The sequence below is a fragment of the Brachycentrus maculatus genome, unplaced genomic scaffold, assembly GCF_059751285.1.
Source record: "Brachycentrus maculatus isolate JH-2025_06_01 unplaced genomic scaffold, ASM5975128v1 h1tg000727l, whole genome shotgun sequence".
Taxonomy (NCBI): Eukaryota; Metazoa; Arthropoda; class Insecta; order Trichoptera; family Brachycentridae; genus Brachycentrus; species Brachycentrus maculatus.
Window position 1 is genome coordinate 97,522 of NW_028281458.1, and position 7,759 is coordinate 105,280.

Here is a 7,759-nt window from a genome sequence, read left to right on the forward strand (position 1 = left end):
TATATTTTCTGCAAAATGTAACTTAAGCTTCTGTTAAGGTCTTCATTGTTCTAACTGCTTAAATATGATGTGAGAGTTTAACTGCTTAAATATGATGTGAGAGGTCCAAAAACGACAGTTTTCCTTCTCCTTTCGTGTGATAAAATTATTGGATATATTTGTCAGATATTAATTCAAATATTGTTGATTCATACCAGTCTAAAAATCAATATAAGATGATCATCGAATCATAAGATTCATCATTCGAAACGTTATTAAGGTTGTAGTCTTTTAGAATGCAACGGGCTGCTAGGTCACTAATTGGTGGTTCAGAGCAATACGCTTCCAGCACGTGAGATGTAACTATTTTATTGAATTTTAAAATATATTTTGTTTATCAGATCTGTTGATATATTTTAATCATCGTCTTAACAGGAGGGTGAATTTAATAGAAAACTGCGTTGGAGGGAAAACACTTACAACATATATTATTTCGAGAAATAAAAATACTTTGTGTTTTGATCCACTCAAATTTTTATTAACCAACTAGTTTCGGCAACAACCTGTTGCCCTCAGGGTTTAATTTATGACTAAAGAGGGCAACAGGTTGTTGCCGAAGCTAGTTGGTTAATAAAAATGTAAGTGGATCAAAACACAAAGTATTTTTGTTTCTCGAAATAATACATCAATATGATCCATAAAGTTAATGCTTTCAATATTCAAAACTTACAACATACTTGGCAAGAAGTAATAATTATTCTTAAACAAGGTCCATTGAAATATTCAAACGAAGAATTTGATTGGCACTAGTAAGCCGTTGGGTGTGAAGTAAAATATTATGTCTAGTAATTTGTTTCATAAATCCTTAAGAAATATTTATATGAGAACCGCCACCACTATTCACCACAAATATTTCTAAACAATAAGTGACTGTTAAAATTGGTAAAAACTGAAAACGATTTTTTTTCTAACATATCGAAATAATTAGCGATTGTCTCTAAAAATATGGACAGTGTCGATAGATTCTGCCATCAATTTGAAGAAACAAGTGTCGAAAAGGGTATTTTTACATGCAATAGGCAAATAATTTACTTTATTATTTTTTGACATCTCATCAAAGATGAAGAAGAATATGGAAGTCTGGGCATTTACGGGGCTGACGACCGTCATAGGCTGGTTTAAGTGATCACTTTACACACGTGTAACATTCACCAATTCTACCCATTATTGACAACCACACTACTCAAATTCTTGGAAGTTCTGTATATATGAACCAATTTAGAAACCTTGTTCTTGAATCACAAGAACTTCACTAGATACATTTATTGGTGAGATGTAAAGAAGCTTTTTATTAAGCAGAAATTATATTCTTATATTAGTATGTGAGGTCCGAATCCTGGATTATAATCACACACATGAGAAACGCCAGAAAATACCATTTTCATTTTTATTATTTAAGATTATAATTTGACCAGACAATTTATTTACACATCACAAAATCTGGATTATCTCCAATTACAGGAGTTATTTTCATATTGTTTTTTGACATCTCATCAAAGATGAAGAAGAATATGGAAGTCTGGGCATTTACGGGGCTGACGACCGTCATAGGCTGGTTTAAGTGATCACTTTACATACGTGTAACATTCACCAATTCTACCCATTATTGACAACCACACTACTCAAATTCTCAAATATATGAACCAATTTAGAAACCTTGTTCTTGAATCACTAGAACAAGGAAAACAAGTATTTTGTGAACAAGTATTTGGACACACTCAAAATGTTGTAAATAATTTGCTGTTTAATGTATAAAATGTCAAACCATAATTTACTGATATGCCAAAACTCTCCTAACTTCTAAAGTATTTTGGGTTTGATTTTTAGAGTATTTTGAATTAAATAAGATTCTTTTTCACTTGTTTAAGTTGTATAGTAGGTTAAAAAGCTTTTGACCAATGTTTTTTCAAATTAAGACATGATTAAATATATATTTTTTTTAACGTTCATTGTTGATTGTTAAGCAAATTTTACCTTATACCGGTTCCATACATTATATCTTCGGAGTTTGGTAATATATTGTATTTAATATCACTGAAATCACAAAACAACCGGCATTTTTACTTTGTACGCGTAGGCAAACATGTTGAAAACGAGTGTAACGCAGTTTCTCGTTTTATTGGTCTGAGCTATTCTGGAAACGTGCGCAGGAAGTGCTTGCAAATGTGCTGGTGTTCCTCGACTTGACCCACCCACCCCTTAAACACCCTTATACTGGTCGGAAATCAAGTTGTGTTTATTGGTTGGAGTCCCAATTGGAATTTACCTGAAAAATTACGAAAAAATTAAACTTTGACATCAATCGGGAGAAAGAGGAGTTATCATAATGAATTGGTATTTTACACATGTTATTTAAGGACCATTTTGCACTTTTTGAACGCTATGCCCATTAAGAAATCGAAAAAGAGTGAAAACGGCCGATCCTACGTGTGGTCAAACGGATCTGCGGTGCGAAGTAACGGGGCAAGTAAACAAGGCTGCAGCCATCTCAGGATGCCTGAAAAATACTAAATTGAAAAATCCTGCGATGAAGATCGGCAGCAAAATCAAGATTTACAAATGTTGTGTCCAATCCATCATGACTTATGGAATCGAAAGTAGAGCGGACACTGTTGTCACAAAAACGCGCTTAGAGTGTTAGAAATGAAGACTGTAAGAAGCATATCAGGCAAGAGTCTTCGAGATAGAATAAGAAACGCCAGGATCAGGGATATATGCGAGATCGCTAGATGGGGAAAGCAACGAAGGAAGACAATGGTATGCGCATGTGAGGAGAATGGAACCATCCAGACTCCCTCACATCTCACTATACGGCCATCCCCATGGTAGACGACTCCCGGGCAGACCACCAAAGAGAATCGACATCACAGGAGGCTTATTCCTCTTAAATGCAGGCTACAAGGCCTACACCAAGATGAAGGAAAAGTAGAAAAAGAATTAATGTTTCACAATACTTAATAACTATTCTGATCACAGTCCAAAATATTGCCAATAAAGGCTTGCCTTGGCGGAAAAAAATATTAATGCCCGGTCATTGATTTTAAAATAAATCTTTTGGTAAATATGACTCTTTACCCTGATAAAAAATATTTTACGCTAACTTGGCAAATTATTTTAAAAGTTGTTCAATTTAAGACATTTTTAAAACAGTATAACATTTACTATGTTATACTTTTTAAAAAAGGTATCGCTTTTTTAGAGCAAAATTAGTTGATTTTATAATTATTTAATTTATTAGCAATTATGATGTAAACAATTACTTTTTAAAGTAAAGTGAAAAATGTTTAAATTAAATTAAATCACTTTTATGTTTTATTGTGAAACATAAATTAGATTTATAAAATACGAAAATTTGAAGAAGTAGCATTTAAAAACTGATTTAAGGGGTAGATTTTCGGAAAATTCATAAATGTGGAAATATCTCGAAAACTAAGGCGCTTTTACTTAGGTCATATTTTAATTTTTTGGTGGCCTTGAAGTGACCTAATACCCCTTTGAATACTATGAAATTTATATTATTCTGTGACATCTCACCATAGATGAAGAAGAACAGCCGTCATAGGCTGGTTTAAGTGATCACTTTACAAAGTGTAACATTCACCAATTCTACCCATGATTGACAACCACACTAATCAAATTCTTCGAACTTCTATATTTATGACCCAATTTTAAAACATTGTACTCACTATCACTAGAATTTTCACTAGAGACATCTATCTGGCAGTACACAATGGAGTTCTGGTTCCAACCCTTATGTATGGAAGCGAAGCATGGAGATGGCAAAAGAAGGATGAAAGCAGACTGAATGCAGTCGAAATGCGATCCCTCAAACGAACGTGTGGCAAAACGATGTTCGAATGATGAAATAAGGAAAAAATTTAAGGCTGAGATAAACATTATCGATTAAATTAAGAAAGGTGTGTTGAGATGGTTTGGACATGTGGAACGTATGAGTGAGGAAATAACGGTTAAACAAATTTATGAGACGAACGTAGTTGGAAAAAGAAGCATAGGACGACCGAGGAAAACGTGGCACAATCAGGTATGTCAAATGATTGAAAGCGGCTGGGTCAGGAGTCGTATGTATGAGGAGATGCATGAATGTAGAAGAGGCAAAGAATATTTGCGAAGACAGAGTGGTGTGGCGTTCGATTCTCTCTGCCTACCCCTGCGGGGAAGCGGCGTGATGGTTAGTTAGTTTTAGTTAGTTAGACATCTATTGGTGGGATGAAAAAGCTATTTCATTGAGCAGAAACTCTTTTATTTGTATGTGAGATCCGAATCCTGTATTATAATCACGTACATGAGAAACGCCAAGAATTTTATTTTCATTTTATTGTTTTAGCTTTTAATTTGTCCAGTTAATTTATTTACAACATTTTGAGTGTGTCCAAATACTTGATCACAAATGTACATTAAAAGTACTGATTACATAATATGAATGTGTTGTATTTTGCTTCAATGATTACACAGACCAACACACATTTTGGCACCCGCAATTTTTTTTAATGATCTTAGTTAATTTTTGGCTGTAAAATTTGAAAAAGCCTTCAGATCTATTTTTTGAGATATGCTACATTAAATTTTTTTTTTAAACTTTTATACTTCACGTTTTAACTATTGCTAGATTTAAAAAATATATGGATTTAAGTATTTATTAACAAAAAATCATAGATTGAAGTATTTATTGCAAATTTTACATATATTAGTCACTTATCACTTAAATTTTTCTTTTTTTATGACTTTTTAGTAAGGAGTTTAGTATGCTACTTTTGCTGAAGGCTCCAACAGTAGTCGGCCATCATATAGATATTCCATCATCCCTAATATCGATTTTCCATAGTTTATTATATGGTCGTGATAGAATCTTTAACCCCTGTTCTTCACTAAAATCACCCAAGTTTTCTGGAAAGCGATCTAGGTGGCTGTGGAGGTAGTGAACTTTTATGCTCATGTTACAACCGAGAATTTGAAAAATTGAAATCATTGTTTCTTCTAATTATACGTAATTTTCTGCTTAATGATTCCCTAAAAAATATTGTACTCATTGAACTAATAAACACCAAGATTTAATCTTGTGGTGAATTGTGGATTTTCAACAAGTTTTTAAGTACCATCAAATATACCGGCTTTTAATTTTTCCGTGCTAATCCAGGAAATTCACTTTTTCACAAAACAAATTTGATTTCAACCTAAAGCATTCAATCAGCCTCAACTTAATATGCATAGGCGTAAGTAATATTTTTTCACTCGTGGCCAAAGCTTCGTTAACCCTTCCTTCCCGGTGTTGTGTACCTTGAACACAATGCTTTTAGTAACCATCGATTTCTCTATAAATATAATAAATACAAGGCTAAGAGTTAAGGTGTACCTTCATTACATATTTGCGCATTGATTTAAAAAATAATATTAACAATAATCAGAATTTATCGGGTATATCGGAGGTATTTTGTGAATATCGGAAACAAATTCGCTTATTAACAGCGCGTGAAGAGTGTGCGGGAAGCGTGACAATTTATTCGCATCTCACTCTTGCATACTTGCACTACGCAAGTGCGAGGAGCTCAAAGCTCAATGTTCTCAGTCTTCCTCCGACTAGCGGCAGTCGGCAGTAGCTCTAAGGCTTGCAACTAGAGTGGACCTATGATTGTTCCGTGAGCGTTGCCAAATGGCTTTTTTAATGATTTCAGCAAATAAATCTAAATTATTATGATTTTTGACTTCATTTATAATTAATTAAGGATATCAACTATGAATGTTCGTATTTCTCCGATTTAAAATCGCTATTTTTTTGTGTGTAGTGACTACCCAATACCGCGTTTTTATTTTATCACCGGAAGGGAAAGGTTAATTATGTTTTGTTTTCCTTAAATCATGATATCTATTGATGGCCAATTTCTGTTAATTCAGTATTTATTTTTCAGGTTTATTCACGTATAATTCCAGGTATATGTTTGAGTAATTAGATTCTAATTTGCAGCAGAAAATTTCTATCTTAGCTGTTAATTTTTTTTCTTCTTTATATTTGGCTTGTATCAGAACAAACATCAATAAACATGTATCTCAAAAACTAAAGCTGATAAAAAAAATCTGATGGCATTTTTGAAATCAACACATTTAAAACATTAAAAATCAGTTGTTTTATTTTCAACATCAATTTTTTTTCATCATTTTGTTGGCCAGTGTTATTAATGTCTCATTGGTTATTTCAATTTTCTGTGAAATAATATCAGCATGTAGAACAATGTGTCACTTTCTACACGTATAAAATATATTATTATTCGGACCCTTATCCGCACCCCAATGGTGCATAGGGCACTGCATAATATAAACGCAGTGTTATCTTGATCGTTTACACAAGAAGGAAAGGTGATCAGCCCTCCACTTCAGGTACCAGTCCAGGGTAATATTAAATAAACATTAAAGTGAAAAAATCACTTATATTTATTAGACCCCCTCTGGGAATCGAACCCGGGACCTCCAGAACGGTAGCCGAGCGTGCTGACCATTACACTACGGAGGCGGACTATCATATTCTTATTACATCAATGTCATACTTTAATAAAAAAAAACAACAATTTTGATTTTAGGCAAGCATGTTCCTTAGTTCTTAAAAGTAAACCATTCGAAGTTCTTACCCCTCAAGAAAAATTCCCCATAAATGTATTCTTCCTACGTTTTTTCACGAAAACGGTTAAAGATAAAAATAATAAAGTGATTATCTGTAATTATACGACTATTAAATTTTCTTCGGCCATGTTAAATTGAAAAGTATATTACCGAATATTGATTTTTCCTTACTGTTATTGTGAAAACAATTTATACCAAATATCAGAATAAATTTTATGATATTAAATATTTATCATAACACACATTTCCTGATAATGGAATTAACTCTTTAAGAAAAGGTTTGAAATACAATGTACAAAATTTAAGTAAAACCCCTTTATTCAATTAGCAGTAGATACGGAAGCTGCTCTATGTAAAGAATCCCCATCTTTAAATCACCGATGCACAGATTTATTCAGGAACATATCGAAAGGTAGGAAGAATAAGAAGAGTGAGAGTCTTTTGGTAAACAACATAAAAGAGACTTTAAATGATAAAAAACTTATTTTTAAGGAAATAGCATTGTAATTTTAAATCAAACTTATTATGTAAACAAATGCAAATAATTTTTGGATAGTGAAAAATTTGAAATTTAAAAAGACCTAATGATTAAATATCAAACTAAATTGAAAAATGTACTTCAACGTTGAGCTACCATCATTTGTTTTAATATAAAAGATTTTATTATCAATTTAAATCCCCAAACTCCAAGACAATACGGGTTACCCAAACTACACAAAATAAATGTTCCCATTAAATGTCATCATTTGTTTTAATATAAAAGATTTTATTATCAATTTAAATCCCCAAACTCCAAGACTATACGGGTTACCCAAACTACACAAAATAAATGTTCCCATTGATACAGTTGTATCATATGTGAGTGCACCAAATTATAAACTATGTAAATAACTTAATCATTTAATTATCTATCACAAACTTTTTTCACCAACATATAGAATAAAGAATACCTTAGAATTTATCGATAAAACCAAAAATTTAAATATTCCTTCTATTATTAGCTAAAATTATTTCATTTGATATTTTAAATTTATTCACAAACGTCCCAATAGAAGATACCAAAAGTGTTTTCATGAAACTACTATGCGAT